Genomic DNA, 20,023 nt, shown 5'->3' on the forward strand with positions numbered 1-20,023 from the left:
GGGGCCTGGGTGACAGCTGAAGCTGCATGATGCCCTGCTAACCAGAGATTGCGTGGTCTTGGGGGGGTGGGGCTGGGTGGACTAGCCATCTGGGGGCTGCAGGAGCCAGCAGAGGATGGGGTCAGATGGGGCAGCAATCCAGGGGCCTAGGGAAGCAAGCAGGGGTGGGGCATGTGGGCCCTGGAGGGGTGAGGGCCATCTGCTCCCTGTTGCGGGGGCTGTAATCCCTGTTGGGGTGCTGTAGCCCCTGTGGGGGGCTGTAGCCCTGTGGAGGGCAGTCCATGAGCTGTGCAAAGGGGCTGCGAGGGGCAGGGGACCCACCCCTCCTGAGCAGCCTCCCCACAGTCCCCCCATAATCCACCCACACCTAACTCATACCTCCTGACATGCCCCTGCAGCCATCCACAGCCCCCCACTCCCCTTCCTACTCCCCTCCTGCAAACCCCACATCCCCCCAGCACATACCCTGTGTACCCAGCTGCCATAAAGGATGAGACCTGCTGGGAGAAGCTGTGGCTACAGGGGCAATTATCCCCTCATCCTGGTTAGTGAAGGGGTCACAGGGAGCTCTAACAACTGCTCTATGCTAAGAAAACCAAAGGCAAACAGCAAAACATATAGGTATTTGGAATTCATTTTATTACGATGATAGAGACACTGGTAGGCTTCCACACTGCTTTAACACTGTAGATATATCAAGAAAACATTGCCCAACTGATCTCTGTCTCTCACTCTCCCTATCTCTATATATAGTGGTCTGTTGTTTTAATTGTGGAGGAACATGGACTTCCGGGTATTTTACAGAGTGACTTTGGGATTTTTTTTATCAGGAATTTTTCAGTTTTCAAATAGAGAACACCAGAATTCCTGCTAGGGAGGCAAGTGGCAGGACCCAGGCAGAGGAGCCTAATCAGAGCTGGCACCTTGGACCCAGCTAGAGGTGGCTGACAATTCAAAGCAGGCCACCACACTGGGAACATCTTCTGGGCAATAGGTGCCCAGATGGCTGGGCAGGGGGCACACATGGCAGTAGTGCCACACAAAGGCCATCACTGCAGCCACAGCCCACTGGCAGCTGGCCCAGAGGGGCAGATGCCTCTACTGGCTGTGCAGTCCCCATGTGGGTCTGGCAGGTACACAGCAGGTCACGGTCAGGCAGCAGCCCCCACTGCCAGACTGCTGCAGTGGGTAGAGGGTACAGGGAACTCTCAGAACTGCTTTGTCCAGCTGGCATAAGGGGTAGTGTCCCCAGGTACCAACTGGCTGGGCCCCAGAAGCTCCTGAGGGCGAGTAGCCCTGAGCTACTTGACAGGGCAGCTTTTTTTACTGATGGGTCCAGGACAAGGCAGCTTTTTATACTGCTGGGGACAGTGCAGGTGCTGGCCCCAGGCTCTGGCTCCCCCTGGCTGCAGATCCAGGAGGAGCCAGGCAGAGTTATTTTGCACCAAGTGGCTCTATTTCCCCCACACCCAAATGCATGTCTGGGCACATGTGCTGAGGCAAAAAGCCCCTGCTCAAATTTGCACCGCTTCTATTTGAGCTGTGGCAAGCGCACGTGCTTACATGTGTGGAAGTGTCCAATGAGTTTAATTTCATTTCAGTCTCATTGCCACAAGACTACACACCTTGTACTAAAGAAAACACAGATGAATAATAACTTTGAAGATTCTGTAGTCTGATAGAAGACAATTTATCTACCAACTGTACTAAGCCAGACCCTCAGCTGGCATTGACTTAGACAGAATTAAGATAATTTACACCAGCCGAGGATCTGGCTTACTACATTCACTGCAGTTTTGCCAAGGGTGAATTTGAAGAGATAAGTATGCATTTATTCTTAAGAGATTTAAAATACAAGGAACTGAGAGGCAGGAGCTATCTGTACAAGAGTTGCATTCCTTAATTTTTATACAGCTCAAGAATCAGCATATACAAGGCCTCCTTCCAACGCAGAAAACCAAGGCATATAAATAAACTAGCTGAGCACAAGGAAAAGAAAATCCAACAGATGGGTCCTTGCTGGACAGTGTAAAGGGTTCCAAGAACTAATTCAGATGCTGTTTGGTCCAATGGCAGAGGAGTATCAGCTAAAGCCAAATTATCTCAGTGGAGGGAAGCTTTACAGAAATCTCTTGCTCCCTTGATGCCAACTTGATTTTTTTTTCTCTGCTTATATGGCAAATCTGTTTGTAATCCTGACTTTCACATGTGCACATTGGGGTATTTGTTAACGCAATCAGGTGCATGCAAAAGGATGCCTGTTCTAAAAATTGTTCCCTTTGCTGTCTCACATTCAGAAAAAAAGTGGAGGACAAGAAAGAAGCAAATAAAGCACTAGTTCCTTAAAGTTCTCCAGGTCAAGGGGTATCTGCATACCTGACGACACTATCATGCCTAATTTCACATGTAGAGTTCTGTGAAGTTCCTTAATTCATAATTCTTCTCACTGTTGTGCAGACACTGAGTCCATCTTTTGTGCAATGGTTCTTGGTGATAGTAAACTGCTTTGAGGACTGATGCACCCCCAGTTGGTAAAGTATAACAGCTAGTAGTTAATCTAATTTACGGTGGTCTCCCAAAGGCTGACTTTTGGGTTGAATCTATCTAAAAGAGACCCTCAGAATTTAACCTCCTGTTCCTGTCTCCAGGAGGCCCACCATTTTAGAACATACACGTGCAACAGGACAAAACTATTTCTGTAGAGCATAGAGGGGCCCAGACAAGTGGGAAGAATGCTCCTGCTAACTCAGTCTGACTCCAACAGGGAGCAATTGCTCCTCTAGCAGAAAATAGATGAAGTGGTTGTTGTTCTTAAGAGGTTCCTAAATTTAAAGAAAAAGGAACCTGTACTTTTTATAAGGTGTCAACAATTAAATTAAATCTGTACAATGCAGACTGTGTTCCCATGTGAGAATCTAAGAAACATTAATCCTTGGGATGGAAGTTATAGCTTGAATATATCAGCAGGGGAAAATGACAGATCTTTTGTTTTCAAATGCTGTAGGCAGCTCTGTCTTTCTGGGGATATTTCCCAAAATTTTCTTCTTTTTTTCTGAAGCTACAGCCTGATTAAATTAGATCCCTGAAAGGCTACTAAGGACATGTTTTTTTGTAATTTACCACCACATTAATCTCCTTATGCTTGGAGTCTTCGAGACTGAATCCCAGTGTAGTTGGCAGTTCAAAGAAGCAATTTGTCAAGGTTCAGACATGCCCCATGCAGTGAGATTTCTCCCCGTAGCTAGCAAGAGAGTGGAAAAGAAGGTAAGTAAAGACCTATGACCCTGTCTCATAACTTTATTTCTAGTCATAGAAATAATACTGCTTTAATAAAATCAGTTTCCTAAGTACTGCTGTTTGGGATTTCAGGAACATGTTGAAGTTGGTAATGCTGAGGCACTGTTTCTTATGAGTCATTGTATTGTCTGAATTTCAGAACTACTACCTACATATCACTGGGACTCTGTGATAGGAATACAAGATGGGAGAGGATCTCCTGAGCTATCCCTTGCATTAGCAGGCCATCATTAACCAAAGGCAATTCCAAAATTGCCACTGAAAACCCTCGCCCACAACTAAAAGTTGTAATATATGAAACGCCCAGGAATTCAAGATAAATCTGTCTTCAGATGATGATGAGAAAGAGTTATAGAAAAGAAATGTTCTTACAGGCATGAAGAACCAATTTAAATGCAGATCTCCTGGAGAGGGAGAGAACTTATGCCACCACATTTATCAGTCAAATCTCTTTTCTCTAAATAATTCTTCCCATTCCTCTCTTTAAACAAGGTTTACTTCATACCTACCCTTTTTTCCCTTCTCCTCTATGCCCTTCCCCTCCCCTTCCTTTTATTTTTCTTTCCATTTACTGATCCCCTCCTAAATGAATGCAGAAGAAGACGTTTATTACTCTGTGTTTGTACAGCGCATAGCACATCATATGTTATTTGGTAGCTTGATCAACGAATCGGAGACCCAGAGTCCAAAAAACTATACTACAGTTTACTGAAAGTAACAGTAACTGACAACTTTCTATTAGGGAGAGCTACTGCAACTAGCTAATGTCCACTCTGCTAAGGCTCTGTTCCCCCCCCCAAGAATCTTCTGAAACAAGCAATAGTAATACTTTGTAGAGCTCTAACAGTTATCTGCATATCTCCTCCTTTCACAGCAAACATAATCAAAGCCCATAACAAGATTTTGAATATATGAAGTATAAAGATATCAGTCAGAGACTCCCTATGCCTGACAAAGGGTGACTGCAGCCAAAAGTTTGCTAAGAACTTCTTCCCAACTACTCATTTGGTCTAATAAAAGATACCACAACTAACCAAAAACCTTGCTTGCCTGCGTCTTTAGACCAACACAGCTACAACCAAAAACCCAACTTTCTCCATTCTCAGTTCTTATTGGGTCAGACCTTTTTATGTCCTCCTCCCTATGTTTCTTCAGTTCAGTCTCTTTATTTTCAGTATCTCTATCTTGCAGAATCTTTTTGGCGAGATGCTATCTCCATCCCTAAGGAACCCAGTATGCTTTCCCCCCTTTGTTGATAAGCTGTGTCTTTTGTTCTTTCAGAATACTTGTCACTCTGGGATGACAACTTGATAGAATCTAGGCACTACTTGATTTGCCTGTATTGCCTTTTGTGTCCACTCTTTGCCATCAGATATGAGCACTGTGCCCTTGGTTAGCAGTAGTAGTAACTCCTTAGCGCCCCTGTCATAGTACCATTTATATTAATCTTTTCCTTTTTTTAAATGCATTCACATCAAAGGTGACAACATCATTATCCACTACATTAGGGAGTCCAATTCTGATCTTCCTATGTAACAGGATTTCCTCTGGGGACTCTCCGTGTTTCATGGGTGCTGCTCAATAATTTAGGAGTGCCAAATATGGATCAGTGTTTGAATCTTTTTCTATTACACTCCAAATTCTACCAATCTATTGTGGGTACTTGGGACTTTCAATGTTGTGTCAAAACCCATATATGTGTGCAAACCTTTTAAAATCAAAACAGATACATTGAGGGATAGTATCTGTTCTTACTATTTTGGGAATCCCATGTCTGGCAAAAATTGATTTTACTTGGGTAATGACATAACTTTCTGTTGTGGTTTCCAGCAGTGCACTTTCCGGGTAGTGAAAATAGTAATCTACCACTAACACGTTTTCCCTTCATGCATGAATAGGTCAATGCCTACTTGATACCAAGTTGCTAATGTTTCCTCTGTGATTACCATGGGTTCTTTCAGAAATACTGAGCTGACCACATTTCTGACATGTTGTGCAAATTTTCACAGCTGCTTCAGTGCCTATATTCATGTTGAGCCAATATAGAACATCCCTTGCTTTCGCAACACTTTTGCATTTCTCAGGGCCCAAATGGCTTCATGTATTCTACTTATCATGTCTTGCTGTAACACCTTTGGAACAATAAATCTTAAGCCCTTGAATAAAATGGCAACCAATGCCAAACGCTCTCCCTTAAATTGTTAATGGGGACTGGGCCACCCAGCACAGATATAGCTAGCATTGGTTGTTGTCATATGTCATACTGAGCAATAGTTTCTGCAATGACAGTCTACATTTAATCTGACACAGGGATTGCTCTTTTGGTCAGATTAACTTGTACTATGTCTGATTGTGGAAATGGTCACCTTCTGTGATAAGCTTTAGATAATGAATCTGTGATGATTAACTGTTTTCCTGGTGCATATTCTGTATTTAAATCATGCATTTGCTGCTGAAAGAAAAGCCCCCTATATTCTGGGTGATGTATCAGCTAGTCCCTTTCAGGCTATTGTTATCAATGTTTTTTTACTGGTTTCAGCTAGAAAAGGCCTCCTCTAAATGAATATATGAAATATTTTTAAACTGTATACCAAAGCTAATGCTTCTTTTTCAGTTTGTGTATATAAACCCTCTGTTTGGGTGAATGGTTTCAATGTGTAAACCACTGGTCTCCAGTTTTTGCATAGGAGCTGTCCTAGTGCTTTATTTAGAGGCATCTGTTGAGAGTTTAGTGGTCATGGTATTTCAAGACTGGACCATTTTTTATTAATTCCTTTGGATTTTCTAATTTGGTGTTGTAATTTGGTGAGGCTGCAGCTAGAGTACTGCATCTAGTTTTGGGCTCCACAATTCAAAAAGGATGTGGAGAAGCTTGAAAGAGTGCAGAGGAGAGCCACGCGCATGATCAGACGTCAGGAAAACAGACCTTATTTATGATAAGAGGCTGAGAGCCATGTGGCTCTTCAGCCTGCAAAAGCGCAGGCTCAGGGATGATCTGGTGGCCACCTATAAGCTTATCAGGGGTGCTCATCAGGATCTGGGGGAATGTCTGTTCACCAGAGCGCCCCAAGGGATGACAAGATTGAACAGTCACAAACTCCACTGCAACCGATTCAGGCTGGACGTAAGGAAGAACTTCCTCACTGTCCGAGCCCCCAAGGTTTGGAATAGACTGCCACCGGAGGCGGTTCAAGCACCCACTTTGAACACCTTCAAGACACATTTGGATGATTATCTTGCTGTGAACCTATGATCCCTGCTGACTTCCTGCCCCTGGAGCAGGGGGGCTGGACTCGATGATCCTCCAGGGTCCCTTCCAGCCCTGATGTCTATGAAATCTATGAAATCTTCTATGTGATGTCTGCCATCTCTTTCCCATCCTCTTCCACCATCTTCCTGTAGTACCAGTACATCTCACTCAGTCCCATTTTAGCCCTGGGGGGTCTCCATCCCCTGCAAGGGAATAAAGATCCTTAGTGTTGAATTTGACCTAGACTTGACTGGACAGAGGGCATGGGAAAAGACTGAGGCCAAGGTCAAACAGAGATTGGGACTATGGCAATTACACTGCCTATCAAGGTGTGTGGGGGGGGTGCATGTGGCATTCATGAAGGTGATGTTGCTACTGCTGCTTCTACACACTGTCCTGGTCTTCCCATCCCCCCCCCCCAGCAAGTCATCCATAGGATCCAAACAGGCATGTGCATCTTCTTTTGGAACTCCACAGAGAAAGTGGTGAGGACCGCACTGTACAAAGGAAAACAATCCAGAGGCAGAGGAATGTCCAATGTCCTGCTATTCATCTGGGCCAAATACATGAGCCAGATTCGCAAACTGACAACAGGGACAGAATCCAAAACAGCCCATTTTGTAAAGTATTTTGCAGGTCAACTACTGCAATAGTGGTGGGTGTACATGATAACCAACATGCACCTGTGGACCATGGAGTCTTCATGCTTCTACAAGATCCTGAAACACTTCCAGGACCAATACAAAACTGCATGATGAGGCCCCAGAGACACCGATGAACCACTGCAAGCTGCAGGAGGTGGTGAGGACAGGAGACATCATATCACCTGTGGAACTACTACCTGGTGGCAACAGCCAGGCCATATGGGAGTGAATTTTCCACAAGGACCTGCAGAAGGAGCACAGAGACTTGAACTGGCAGGTAGCCCACCAGGCATTCCTCATACAGGCATGGAAAAACTGCCCCAGGCAATACTGCTGGTGGAAGGCAGAAACAATCAACCACCTCTGCTGGGATGAGAAAATACTCCTCCTCCTCCTGGTGGGGACAGGTTTCATAACCCTGACCAGAGAGGTGGGTCTGTACAGGCACTTGACTAAGCAGCAAGGGGACCAAAGGGAGCACACTTTGACCAATTAATCTCCTGCTTCAGGAACACCCTATGGAAGATCAGGAAGTTGCTTATAAACAGGCACACAAATCTCCTCTGCCACAAGAATTATTTTTAAAAATCATATTTATATATATATATATACATTTATATATAGATACATTCTCTATCATAACCTTTCCATCACACAGCTTAAACCACATTAAGAAACCCACACATCCATTACAATAAACGCACCCTCTCCCATGCTCCCCCTCACCCCCACCCACTGCCCTTCCCTAACCCAATTGCAATTCCTTAGTCCAAGCCCCAATTTGGGGTTTACATTCTCAGTTCATTCACTGTCCTTATCGATGTCGATGTTGCTGTCACGTATGCTGCTGCTGATCCTGTTATAGTCCTTCTCGCTGTTGCCAGGACCGGTTGTGCTGCTGTTCTTTTTGTTTCCCTTGTCCACTTCTCCTCCCTAATGGGCTTTGAACAGCCTATGCCAAATACCCCTTTTTTAGGTGGAGTTAGCTGCATCTTTTCCATCCTCTCCCCCCAAGTTCCAGTCATAGGGCCGGAGTTTGTTCTGAACATTTTTAACAGCCTGTTTCCCTGAGCTCAGCAAATCCATGTAACAGGAGACTCCTACATTCCTGAAATATGCTCATGATATAGGACACAAACTGATCAAAACAGCTCGTCTGAGGCTCCTAATCCCAATCCAATCCTAGTCCTCTGCCACAAAAATAAATTAGTGAAATTAATCTGAACAAAAAATATGGCAGTTTTTATGGAGCACAGTGCCCTTCAGTGCTAACTCTTTCCAGTTATGGTGAGCCATTACTTTGCATATATTTCAACTTCCTCTTCACTCCCACAGCTGAGCTACTCCTTTCCTTCCCATTTCCAATGATTTCTGTTTTATCACTAGCCTTAACTGTCTGGCAAACATCACCACACAGGGCCCCAAACAGTTTATCCAGAATCCCTCTGGTGCTCCCTCTCTCAGCCTGGAGCATGTGATTCGTGTGGCCCCATCCTCGATGCCGTGGAGCTGGACCAGTTTGTCCTGTGCTTCGTCTGTATATAAATTTTTGGAGGATCCCAAGACGTGTGACAAGAACACTCAGGTCCAGTCATGAGTGTGGGGAGGGGAGGGAGGTTATTAGCATATAACCTTTGTGCTAATCTTTGTGGGGAGTATCTGGAACGCACGCACATACTGAGCATGGCTTAAAATGCTATTGATTCTGCTGGGGCCCTGCCCAATGAACTATATGAAAAATTGTGAGCCTTTTCAGCTTTGGACTAATATCATGCATAGTCTGTACTATATATAAATAGGTACTAAAATGCTACTTTAAACTATGTTTATGAAGTACCTGTGCTAAAACTTACAACAGTTTCAAGAAGGTAAAATGTCTTAATTCCAGATTAACTAAATATGAATTGTATATGCAAATTACTATAGGCATGTTTATTTCAAAGTCAGTGTTTTCAAATTTACCCTTATTTTCATGTGCTCTGAAAGAGCAAGCTCTTGTTGGCAAATGCATGGCATAGTTGCAACAGTTTGGGGCCCTTTAACTAAATTTGTAGCTGATGGGAAAAGATGTGGAGTAGATAACCCATGTAACCTAAGGAAGCAGGGGGACCAGGCTGCTTAAGTGAATAGTTGATAATCTATGTAACCCATGTAAAGAAACAGGGGGCGACAACAGATGAGATTTCAAAGTGGGCAGTAGGCACCCACATGATAAATATGATAAAACCTGGGAAGACCAGGGACACTATATAACTAACAGACAAACAGCTGGAGAGGTGCAGAAGACCTGCAGTTGTCAAGGTGACCAAGGAGAAAAAGTGGGGCAGAGCATAAAAGAGCAAGTAAAAATGAGGACTGTGGATCTCCACCCCACCTGCCAAGAAGAACAGCAGACTCCAGAGACTCCTGAATGTCTGGCCAGCTGCAGGGAGACGCTGTGACCTCAGGACTAAGTACAGGTACTCCTCACTTGAAGTTGTCCGGGTTAACATTGTTTCATTGTTATGTTGCTGCACTCCTCAAACCAGTGGCAGGCGCAGGAGGCACATCACCAGAGCAGCGCGGGGGAGCTTGCAGCAGCAAGGAGATCCCTGCTTCCCCCAGCCACGCTGGGTTGTACCTGCAGGGCTCCGGAGGTCCCGGGGCAGGGAAGCAGGGCAGCAGCCCACGCCTGCAGACTACTCCTGCCCTGTGTACAGATCTGGGGGGGGTGCATGTCCCCCTTGCTCCCCTGGAGAGTGTGCAGTGGTGGGGAGCTGCCCCACCTGAGCCCACAGCGTATATGTATATAATGTCTTTTGTCTGGTGAAAAAAATTACCCTGGAACCTACCCTCCCCCCCCTTACATTAATTCTTACGGGGAAATTGGATTCACTTAAACAGAATTTTGCTTCAAGTCGAATTTTTCAGGAACATAACTGCGACATTAAGTGAGGAATAGTTGTAAAACTTGCACAAAGCTTCTGTTGTGTCTAAACTTAGGCAATTTTTTCTGTTGTTTCTATACCTTATAATTGTAAATTGCTGCACTTCATAAATGCTCTCTTCAGAGAACAGACTATTTTTGTCCAAGCCATTTCTATAACTTCGGTGCCATCACTGAGATTCTACTATGAACTTTCGGTAACACTCTGATGGTGGGGAGGGGGTGCTGCAGGGGGAAGAACTTGGGGCGGGGGGCAAGGGGCTAGCTGACCCGCCAGATTTATTTTTCTTGTTGTAGCAGTAGAAGGGGGATAAACTCAAGGCCAGCTGTGAAGAAATCCCCTCCCCCTCTCTCTGAACCTCACTTGGGTCAGCCCAAGTGACCCCTCTCCCTTCCTGCTCCTCTTGGATCAGGCTGGTCAATCAGGTGACCTGGCCAGATAAAATTCCTAGGGGGCACGCTCTCTCCCTTCTGGCTGGGCATCTAGGTATGCCAGGCAGCAGCCTAGCAATTCCTGTAAGAAGAAACCTGGAAACCTGATAGGGGTTAAGAATTATGTATAGGTAAGTTGCGTCTTAAAAGGGTCACTTTATCCAGTCTCTATAAAGACTCAAATTGCTTTTTTTTTTGCTCAAAGTGTATTCTGACTCACCTCATACCCCATCCCCTCATTCAATAAATGGTGTTGGGTTACATCCAGCATTGTTGTGCTGCTGAGAAGAGCATCAATTGAGAGGAGGCTTTCCCTGGCCCTTCCCTGGTCAGCAAAGCGTTTCTTTTTTTTATTTTCCCTCAGTTCTTCCTGCTGCTATCTTGGGAGGCTTTGGGCTGAAAGAAGCACCCCAAAATATTACTGTGGTCAAAGCAACTCCTAGATTTATGGGGTCTGTGTGCCCCAGGCTGCACAGAGCCCTGCTGGAGACCCGTGATGGTGGCAATATTACCCTAAGTTTGCAGGGGTTACAACAGCTCATTAAAACTTAAGTCGCTCTGCTTCAAGGCTTGGCTCCATGCTGTCACCTCCCTGGAGACCAGCCTGGGTGGATGAGATGGGGCTGCAAGCAAGCGGGGAGCAGTGTCCAGGAGTAGGATGGGTGGGTGGGTGAGGCTGGGGCTCGAGCCAGAATCAGAGGGCACTGACAGCACGGGGCTGGGGCCCAGGGCAGAGCCACAATCTGCTCCCAGCATACCCCTGCCCACATAACTGGCTGCTCATTGCTCTAGGTGGAAGGTGACTGGGAGCTAGAGCTGGAGCCCTGTGTGCTGGGACAGAGTAACATCTCAGAGTTATTTTTTTCTGAGTTGCAAATTCAGATGCAGCTTTCCCCTGCTTGACTGAATGTGTGGTGCCTGGCATGTGCCTTCTCCCTTGCCTGGCTTCCTTGCACTGCCTGCTGCCTGGAGCCACTCAGCAGAGGCAGGGAGAGCCAAGCAGTACCGGTCATCTTTGTCTCCTTTCTTTATGACGCCCTGGGCTTGTTGTGGGAGGGTCCAAATCAAGAACCCCACAGTGCAGGAGGGAGTGAGGGCCCCTGCCCTACTCCCTGCTGCACTACAGGAATTGTCCCATGGCCTGGCCCAGCTGGGGCCCCATTCATGGTGAATGGGGCCCCGACAAAGCCCGGTCATGAGGCAGTCAAAGTCCATTGGCTCCTCTAGGGGTGTAGACAGGTGGCTCCTGTCACTGCACACATCATGGGGGAGCCAAGGTGGGGTACATTCCCTCCCCTTGGCTTCCCCATGCTGCAGCCCTGGATGAATTGCTGGCTTTGACTGGCCCACGACCCGACCCAGCCGGGGCCAGGTTCTGGGACAATTGGAACCCAATGGCTCTTCCAGAGACATGGCGCCAGGGAGCCAAGAGACTTAGCCCCCTGATCTTTTCACAGGGAAAGGGTGGTTTGCAGCTGTGAGCTAGGCTCTATCTGCTCTGTGCCTCACTGCCGCTGCTTTGAAAGTGGCACAGCACCATGTGGCACGGAGGCAGGGAGCAGAAGATGAGCCCAGCTTATAGCTGCAGCCCACCCTTGCCCCATGCAAAGATCAGGGGACCACTTGCCCCCTCTCCTTGGCTCCCCAGTGCTGCGCCTCTGGAGGAGCCACAGGGATGTACTAGGGATGACGCAGGGCAGGGCAGGTGCAGGGGTCCTGCAGGCTCCGTCTCCTCTGGCCTGGCTGTGTAGCTGAGGCTGGTCCTGCTCTGGCCCCTGGCTCCAGGCCTCCCTGAGCAGTGCAGGGCCGGTGCAGGGAGGCAGCCAGGGCCAGGGCTGGGGCCGGTGTGGGGCTGAAGCATGGCAAATTCGGGGGCATTGGTGTTGGTCAATGAACCCGGGTGCAGGGGAAGGGGCAGCCACATAGGCGCAAAAGACAGCCTGGGCCTGGCTGTGCTCTGATCCCTGCCCAGTCCCAGCCCCACTCTCCTCTGCCCCCACCATGGCCCTTTCCCCTCCCTCCCACCCCTTCCTCCAGAGACTTTCCCATCTGGAAAATGGGGCACATATGCGTGCATGCATGTGCTCAGCACCCCCCGCAAAAAAAAAATTCTCCCTCTGCCTATGGCTGCAGGCCAGATACAATCCATTGGCATGTACCTGCCTGTAAGCTGGCTGCAATCAGATGGTGGGCTGGATCTGGCCTATAAGCCATATTTTGCCCACCCCAGTATTACACTGATCTTTGTCCCTGCATCTAATTTAAAAGTTCCATTATACTATGTGTCTCCCAGGTTATTATCTAATCCTCAGCTGAATTGATTACTTTCATCATTCTGTTAAAAAATCCCTCTACTTCCTCTTTTCAGAAGGCGTACACCATGCATTCTTTCTGCTAGACCTGTGCAAATTGACAGCAAGCCAATCTGGCTTTGGATCCAGCCGCTTCAGATGGCCGCAGTCTGATTCGGAGCTCCGGACCGGGTTTCCACCTCAATCCAGCTGAAGCGGCTCCAAAGCTTCAGAGCCACCTCGGAGATCCAGCCATAGGATATAATGGGGGAAATCACTGAAATATTGATAACTTTGTTGTTTTTTGTCCAATTTGGATGACACTTGCAGGGTGGTAGCCTCTGTTGAGAGCATGAAACCTGCTAAGGTTCAAGAAGATCAGTGCAGGGGTTTGGGGGGAACTGTACCCCAAATTCTTAAAAGCCAAACTCCTGTCACGTCTATGTGTTACAACACAGGGGGGTCAAAACTTCAGGGATGGTATCTCTTACTGAGGCCACAAAGCCTGCTAAGTTTCAAGAAGATCAGTGCAGAGGTTTGGGGGGAACTGCCCCTCAAGCTGCAGACAAGCAAAACTCATGACATGGGTGACACGGCATGCGTTAAGGCACAGCGGGGTGACAGCTGCCAGGGTGGTAGCCCCTGCTGAGGCCACAATGCCTGCCAGCTGTTGAGGAGATCGGTGCAGGGGTTTCTGGGGCCCTGCACCCCTAGTTACTGACAGACAAAACTCATGCCATGGGTGCTTGTGGGGCTGACTTTCTCCATCTTGGGGCAGTTGATTGTATTGGTTCTTTCCTCTCCTTAAAGTCTGGTTTTGTAGTTGCTAATTGATGGCATTTAACTGGATACATTGGCTAGGTCCTGTGTATTGAGCTGGTCCCTGAGTGAATCATGATTGGTTGGTAACTGGGAACACAGCAGCCTAGCAGCCAGGCCTGCAGCAGTGTCGCCCCTCCCCACCTCAAGACAGACACAGTCAGTCCCACAAGCACCCATGGCACAAGTTTTTCCTGTCAGCAGCCAGGGGTGCAGGGCCCCAGAACCCCCCTGCACCAATCTCCTCGACAGCTGGCAGGCTTTGTGGCAGCAGCTTAATGCTCTCTGCAGGGTCTACCACCCCTGAAAATTTCATCCAAATAGGACAAAACACAACAAAGTGATAGATATTTTATTGTTTCCCCATTATACCCTATGGCTGGATTGCCGAGGCAGCTCCGAAGCACTTTAAAAGCTCTGAACCACTTGGGAAGCCTAACGAGGCCAGCGCTTTGACCCAGATGTGCTGCTTAGGACCCGGAAACATCCAAAGCTTCTCCAAATCCAAAGCTATGCCCAAAGCCTCACGCAGCCCTACTTTCTGCTACTCATCCTGTTTCTGTATGCAAAAATTTGCAAAGTGTCTGTTGCACTTGCTTCTTCACTTTCCAAATTCTGGACAGTATATGGGTTTGTCACTACTTCCATAGCAAGTGCAGCATGCTGTGATATCTCCAGACAATTTACTTCTGCTTCTGTTAAGCTGCTTTGCAATGAAGTCCTCTGTTCTGTGATGTCTGCCCATTGCTTTAGCCCTCTCTGATTCTGTAATTCTGTCCAGTTCAGTTAGCTTGTCCTCCAGCCTCTGCAGGAGGCATTTGTAATTGTAAAAGCATGGCAATGTCTAATTGCTTGCTCCAAAGTGAGTTCAGTATTTTCTAACAAACCTTTTCTAAGCTTTGTATCATAGACAAGTTGCAAGTCTGACTCAGCAGCCTAAGGTCATTAACAAATTCCTCAATTGTCTCATGCTCATGTCATGTCTCATGTTTTCTCATATGAACTTTAAGCCTTTTAAAGGTTTCATTTTGGCATGTAGTGCTCTTTAAACTTTCTTAGTAGGGTCTCAGAGTTACACTTTTCTGAGTTGCAAGCTGTTGTACTGTTAGAGATTCTTGCCCTGCTAAATTTTAAAAAGATAGCTACCTTGACCGGGTCTTCTTTCTCCATGGCACAGCTAGCCAGCATACAGATGCTGAAGCTCTGCTTGAACTTCTGCTTTCTGCTGCATTGCTAGAGCACCCATAGCTACTCTGGAAGTCACAAATGCTTCATTTCTTCTTTTGTTCATTTTTAACCCATATCCCACTAGTGGTACCATAGGCAGATCTAGGATTTTGAACAGAGGAGTGCAGCTGGTGTGGGTGCATCATCACATAACAAAACATATTTTTCTCCCATTAAAAAGAAATTAGAAGTTGTACTAATTAGCTAAGGACCTACACCTATATTATTTAATTTTAAATCAAAGCAAAGCACAAGTAACGTTATTGGAACATGCATTAATTTGCTATATCATTTATTATGTATAAAAACACAAGAAATTAGGCAAAATAATCAAAAGATGTTTCATTAATCCTTATAATTAAATGTACATCTCTTTTTCAAATTCGTAAAACAAAATTTAGCCTTGAGCATCTTGACAGTGCACCCAATGCTTTATTGAAAGTTATTTCCACACCTAAGTTAATGTTCACCTGAATTAACATTTCCATGCTCAAGTTAATGTTTTTAGCTACAGTTAAAAACAGTCTGCTGGGTCATGAAAAAGGACCAACATTACTGGGAGCAACTAACAGACAGCAGAACAAAGGATAGGTTAATTAATGGAACCATTTAAGACCATTAAAAAGGACAGAGGTATTAACACCTGTGGATAGCAGAGTTTAGAGGGAATCAGGCTGATTCTAGTGAGCGATGAAGTCAATTGATTCCCTCACTGCTGCCAGAATAGAAATGCTGCCGCCACTGCCAGGCAATTAGTTTTAAACTTTCAGTGGACCAGGATTCAGAGAGGTGCACCTGCAACACTGCTACCCCCCAGCCCTGGATCCACCCCTAAGTGGTACCATATGTTTCAATAGCTTGGTTAACAAGGGGGAGTGGTCCAAAAACTATAACAAACTTTACTAAAAGTAAACCTTCCGTTAGGAAGACTTACTACCAATCTCCCTGCTAGTTCACAGTTCATGAGAGCTCTGTCCCTCCTGCAAATACCTTCCCAAACAGGCAAGTATAACAAGTTTCAGAACTCTAACAGCTACATGCACACAATGGGCTCGGTTCTTGTTTGGTCCTGAGACTGCACCAAAATACACACAATAATGTTAATTAATATGTACTGCAGGTTCATTACCAAATATGTCGTGCCAAGTGCAGTTTCAAAATATTTCAAGTCTATTATCACACATGGACTTATCTAGCAGGAAGGAAAAGTGACTAAATAATGTTATTAGCTTCATGGTTAGACACAAATGGCAGGACGCACCCACCTCCACCTGACTACAAATGGAAGCTAGGGACCTAACTTCCAGTTGTGCCTTTAAAATCTCTACATATCTTTAACATCTCTTTAACAATGCTTTGTAAATTGAGCCAGACTCAGAGATGGGCCAATTTATGTTTTCTTCTATCCATCATCATGTGAATGTTTTAGTTTACTATAATAAAAATACCCACTAATGTATAAATTATATTTTCTCATGTACCACCACTGTCATTTAATTTAACTATTCCTTGCAACAGCTTCAGGAGGCAGATCAGTTTTACAGATGGAAAAACTGAGAAACAGAAAAGAACAATCTTAAAAGCATTCAATATTTGTGTGCTCAGTTTTAGAAACCTGGAGCCTAGATTTTCCAAAGAGTCTAGTTCCCATTTAATGCACTGTACATGCAGATTTCTGAAAGAGTATCATGTAGTCTGAGCTCTTTTGAAAATTTGGGCTCACTTGTCATACTGAGAACTCAGTGATTAGGCAGCAAGCTGTTTTGGAACTTGGGCTCCTAAGACTTTAAAAGTTGCTGAGTACCTGCATTCCTCTTTAAAACTATAGAAAACATCCATGACAAGTACCTCCGGTAAACTAGTCCCTTGTCTCAAGATGGGTGCTAAAATGAAGTGAAGAGTTTTGAAAGATTTTAACTTAAATTACTTGCCAAGACAAACAAAAAATCAATGGTAGGGTTGAAATTAGAACCAATGTATTTTAAATTCAACAGTAAGAAAAAGTATCAAAGAAGTTATGAAACAAGTTTAATCCTTGAATTATGAAAAGTAACTGGGGGGGTGGGGAGTTGAAGTTGTTGAAGTTAGAGTCTAAAACAGTTTGCCTGTTACTTACGTATTCACATCTGCTTCTGAACAAGTACATCCAAGTGCTTCTGAATAGCACATCCAGCTCCTGATTCTTTGTTTGTTGTTTTCTTAGCAAATGTGGAATCTGAGAATTTTGACTAAACCTCCTACATAGTATCCTTTTATGGGGACTCCTTCCTAATGGTTTAATGTCATTAGCTGAGGTCTGAAAATACAAACACTTACACATCCTTAAACAAATTGTACTTCATTTTAGCCATGGGGATGATTGTCTCTTTGTCATCAGTAATAAAAATCAGATTACTTCACCGATGAATTCCTTTTTATCTACTCGTTTTTCCCCTTTATCAAAATCCTAAAGGATTTTTCATATAATCTAGCTCTGCACCATCAAGCAACATAACAATAGAAAAGGAGGCCTACAAAAATCCTGTAGGGTCCTCCCACTTTACAGTGACTAGCAAGCCAAATAGTTTGATATTTTTATCTCTAACCTGATCTGAAACTAATTGTAAATCAGTATTGTACTAATCTATTTTCTGTGATAAATGTCCTAGTCAATTATTATTAGATCTGTTTTTAGGACAGATAAATTGCATCATAATCACCCCCAGTCCATGTTTTTCTGTATTTCAGTCTTGCCATTGAAGGTGGACAAACACAAAAGCACGGGATAACTCAGGACTGAACAGAGATCTAGGGGTCCTCTTTTATTCTATTCCACAATTATCACAACAGTATATGATAGGGCTATGTGAAGCTTTGGTCCCTGATTCAATTTGGCAGAGATTCAGGCCGATTCAGTGGCCGAATCTCTGAATCTGAATCAAATCAGGAGACCCTTTAATCTCTCTGAAGTGAATCAGAACTCTCTGAATCAATTCAGAGAGATTCAGAAAGATTCGGCGATTTGTACATAGATATAGTTTTAAAGGTTTTTTTCTACATACCTCGAGGTACCAGGCAGCTTCGTCAATGCTGCAATGCTGGGGTGGATGGAGTGTCCCACAGGAGCATGGGGGGGTGCCCCATGTGCTCAGTAGTAGACCTGGAAGTAGACCAGAAGAATTTCAGGTCCACCTCTGGGTCCACTGGGCAGGATGCTGGAAGCTGATAACACAGCATTTATCAGCCCATCAGCATACCAAAAGCCTCTCTCATTAGTTCAAGCTCTTAAACAGCTTTTTCCAAGGAAGGAATGGAGGGACATTACCAGCTGACCTGTTGATTAGCTCCCAAAAGTCCCAAGCAAACCCTGTTCTGTCTGCCTGTCCCAGTGAAATTGGAGACACACAGAGACACCTCTTGGCATTAGCTAGCATACCACATGCCTAGGCTCTGTGGGGCTGGGGTTCATGCTGCGGGAGATGAGAGGGGAGAATCCCTGATGGAGCAGTGAGGGGGTGGGGAGGCAGAGAGAAGCAAGGCAGGCCCTGCTGTGCCTGCAGTCTCCACCAGATCTCTGGCTAGGGAACAGAGGGGTGGGGCCAGTCCTGTTCTCTGGAGCAGGCAGCACAGCCCAGGGCTGCAATGCATCTGGGATGTTGGGGGGACTCTAGTTTAACTTAAACCAGGAAGGGGTCTGGGACAAACATTGCATAAACTGGTTTGACCCAAATCAGTTAAGTCTGATACTCCATTCAACCAGGTTTATCTTAAACCAGTTTCTGCGATTTTGAAACTGGTTTATGTGCACTGAACTTATGTTCTGTTACAGGTTTAAACCAGTTTCTGATCACTTAGACTTTGTCTAGGGACAGACATTACACATAAACCAGTTTATGTTCTATGAGTAGATGTCCCACAATATATTGCTATAATAGATTAACTTTTTATCCTTTTAAAACTCTTTCTTTGGTATTCCATAAGAAAAGCATGCTGAAGAATAAACAGTTGTAAGGTTATTCAAGCAAACAATTCTCTTTCACATGTGGTTAAACTCATGGAAACCTGTACTGGGAAACCTCTCAGAAGTGAACCTGCGGCTTTAAATCACTGTGATGCTGTTTGTTTCATTAACATGGCAATCAAGGCCTATGCTATAGTGGATCATGTTTATTATCACTCTAAGTCAGTGGTTTTCAACCTTTTTTCATTTGCATACCTCTAAAAAATTTCAAATGGAGGCATGGACCCCTTTGATTTGTAAGTGTGGGTATTCACATGCTTTTGATCATAGTCATCTTTCTCATACTGCTTAGACATAGTCTGCAGACCCCCAGGGGTCCACAGACCACAGTTTGAAAACCACTGCTCTGAGTGAGTGGTAATAGTTGTTGACCTGTTAGCACTGTGGTGAGTTCAGGCTAACTTGAATTAAACTCTAAAATATTTACTGCATGTACTGAGCCTGAGTATGCTGGGATGAACAATGAATTATTAAAGAAGAAAAGAGGAACCTAACTGACATGCATAGGAAATAGACACATGGATGAACTATTTCAATGGACAATATTGAGATAAGACAAGAAAGACTAGTTAAGTATTCTCAGCACAAGTGCTCTGTAAGAACTGGCCCAGCAACAACTACCCCTGCCTCACTGTGCATGTCTACACATACCCCTGTGGTGGAGCATGGCTATTTTTAGCCACTACGTCACTGTAGCAACACACTATAGCAAGGAAGCATGTCACTACAGAGATATAGCTGTGGCATCATGGTTTTTTCCTGCCGACACTATATCACCATAGTGCATTGCTATGGTGATGTAGTATCTCATATAGATGCACCCACTATGGCCTTCTCGTCACTTTAGAGCAAAAGCAGTAAAAGCCTATGGAAGTGTAAATGCTATGATTACTTTTAGCCTAACAAAGTCACATTATGTCTGTTATTCACTGGCTGTGACCTTGTGAAATAAACAGAAAAGCAATAGAATTTTTTTCATTTTTAACAGTACTACAGACAGAATCCATAGATTTAAGTAGGAGGGTTCTTTGCTCTTCTGTCTAGCAACTGTATTCTTACTATTACTGTCCCGGGGAGACGGGGCGGGGCTCGCCCGTGGAGGCGGCGGAGCCCGAGCGGGACATCCGCCGCTTGTTT

At 45.2% G+C, this 20,023-nt stretch overlaps 1 long non-coding RNA gene across 1 annotated transcript; it reads left to right on the forward strand.

Moving 5' to 3' along the window:
• Window positions 1-1,468: 1,468 nt before the first annotated feature.
• Window positions 1,469-16,856, forward strand: LOC109318262. Its single transcript, XR_002103211.1, has 3 exons — window positions 1,469-1,584; window positions 6,877-6,880; window positions 16,844-16,856. It is a non-coding gene; the product is annotated as an uncharacterized LOC109318262 (long non-coding RNA).
• Window positions 16,857-20,023: the final 3,167 nt, after the last annotated feature.

This window comes from Crocodylus porosus, unplaced genomic scaffold (assembly GCF_001723895.1).
Source record: "Crocodylus porosus isolate Cpor-Errol unplaced genomic scaffold, CroPor_comp1, whole genome shotgun sequence".
Taxonomy (NCBI): Eukaryota; Metazoa; Chordata; order Crocodylia; family Crocodylidae; genus Crocodylus; species Crocodylus porosus.